This window comes from Vigna radiata, unplaced genomic scaffold (assembly GCF_000741045.1).
Source record: "Vigna radiata var. radiata cultivar VC1973A unplaced genomic scaffold, Vradiata_ver6 scaffold_308, whole genome shotgun sequence".
Classification (NCBI taxonomy): domain Eukaryota; kingdom Viridiplantae; phylum Streptophyta; class Magnoliopsida; order Fabales; family Fabaceae; genus Vigna; species Vigna radiata.
This window is the reverse complement of record NW_014543821.1, coordinates 64,227-66,608: the sequence shown is the minus strand read 5'-3', so window position 1 is coordinate 66,608 and position 2,382 is coordinate 64,227.

Here is a 2,382-nt window from a genome sequence, read left to right as displayed (position 1 = left end):
ATTCAACAACTGAAGGGACAAATGAGCCAAATTCTAGAGGCCCTGAGTGCCTTACAAAGCCCAGGAGATTCGCGCGCACCACGATCGCAAATAAGAGTGTCAGGGGCACCAACTCTCCCTCCTTATGGACTTCCTCCAAATTACACTCCACTCTCAAGAGAGGACTTGGGAAACGTTGACAACCAAAAGGTCAAAGACAACGCAGTTGAAGTAGAAGACAAGCTTGGGGCAGACACTGCCATAATTAATGGGGAGACAACCCAGTCAGGTATGGCAAACGTGATAATGACAAAACAACCCGAGATGAAGTCTTCACATTATGCTGTGGCACCAACAGATTTTGGAAAATTAGAAATGCTTGAGAAGAAGTTGAGAGTCATAGAGGGCAAATATGTGTTTGAATTTGGAGATGCTAGAAAACTATGTTGAGTCCCAGATGTGGTGATACCTCCAAAGTTCAAGTTGCCAGAGTTTGAGAAATATCGAGGAAACACTTGCCCAAGGAGCCACATAACCATGTACTGCAGAAAAATGGCAGCCTATACTCATGATGAAAAACTTTTGATTCACTTCTTCCAGGAAAGCTTAACTGGTGTGGCTCTAAGTTGGTACATGCGCTTAGAACCAACTCACATCTGCTCATGGAAAGATCTGGTTGATGCATTCGTAAGGCAGTACGAATATAATAAGGACCTGAGACCTGACAGATTACAATTGCAGAACATGGTGAAGAACGAGTCTGAATCGTTCAGAGAATATGCCCAAAGGTGGAGAGAAATCGCTGCTCAAGTAGAACCTCCTCCGAGTGACAAGGAGATGACAACCATATTTCTGAATACTCTACAACCACCATTTTATGAGCACATGATAAGCAGTGTCTCCTCGAGTTTTGCTGATATAGTGGTAATTGGAGAGAGGGTTGAGGGTGGCATAATAAATGGAAAAATTGCACTAAATCCAAATCTGGTAGCGAATTTGAATGAGTATGGTCTTGGACAGAAGGAAAATGGAAAGCAAAAGGCTAATACGAATTTTACTGCCTATCCTCAGATGTCACATTCCTATGGGTCCAATCTAGCCGTTGAGCGGAGAAATTACAATCGTAATGAAAAGGTCGTTAATTTCACTCCTATCCCCATGACCTATACAGAGCTGCTGCCAGATCTGTTGCGCAACAACCTCATAAAAGTTTGTCCTACCAGGCCTATACGACCTCCTTACCCGAAGAACTATGACATAAATGTCAGGTGTGATTATCATGAAGGAGCACGTGGGCATTCAACAGAGGCATGCAAGGCTTTAAGGCATAAGGTGCAATCTTTGATCGATTCAGGATGTTTAAAGTTTGAAGAAAGTCAATCCAGTACTGCGGCAAGGCGAGAGTTCGCCTCTACAAATGCCATGGACAAATGAAGAGGACTCTAGGCCTATATAGGAAAGCATGGGTCGTTGTAAAAAATGAAACTGATGTTGCTTTGCTTATGTTTTGGAATTGTCTTGTTGTAAGGGCTATGCTCTTTGATATTGTGCTTTCGTCTATGACTTTCAATGTGAACATCCATTACGCAGTTTCTCCAAGGTTTACTGGCAATCATGTCTTAATAGGGTGTCGTGGATAAAGCGAAAGCCGCAAATAATAAAATTGAAAAAACAAAAAATGAAGGCAATCTTGAGTCGTTTGTCTTTCTTGCAAATTTTCAAACTCCTGTTTTCTCGAAAATAGCAAAAATAGCAAAAAAAGAAAAAAAAAAGGAAAAATGATAAACCAAAAACAAAAGCTGCAGTGTCAGGCTTTTCCGAGGTCAAATGATAAATCAAAAATAACAATTTGACATTTCTCTCAAGACGTTTGTGCGCATGTTGCTTGAAAACCTTCACCCTTCACCTTTCCAAAATAAAGGATCTTCCCCAACAAACACTGTCACTGCCCTTAGTAACAAAAACCCTTACACTGGGGCAAATTGACCTGGTCAAAATTTTTCTCGCTTGCGCTAGTTGGGTGATCCCTGAATCCATTGAGGCAAACAAGAGAACAAAAGAATTTTGCACACAAAAAAAAAAGACTCATGTTGAGGTCATCCAGTCGCAAAATTAATCTTTTGGAAATATAGCAATCAGAGTTCAAAATGATGTGCGACCTTGTTGTCGTTATCTAAAAAGCAAAAATATATATCCATTGTCACCCTATTTGAGCCAAAAATAAATTCTTTTTCAAAATCATCCCCAAGCAAGGGTTGTCATCAGGTAGGAATCAACTCAGTATCTAAATAAAGAGCACTCGCTGATCAAACGAAGAAAATTCATCAAGAAGAGTGAACAAAAACATAAACAAAAACAAAAGAACAAAAAGTCACAAAGTGATGTTGAGCAAAAAGAATGAAA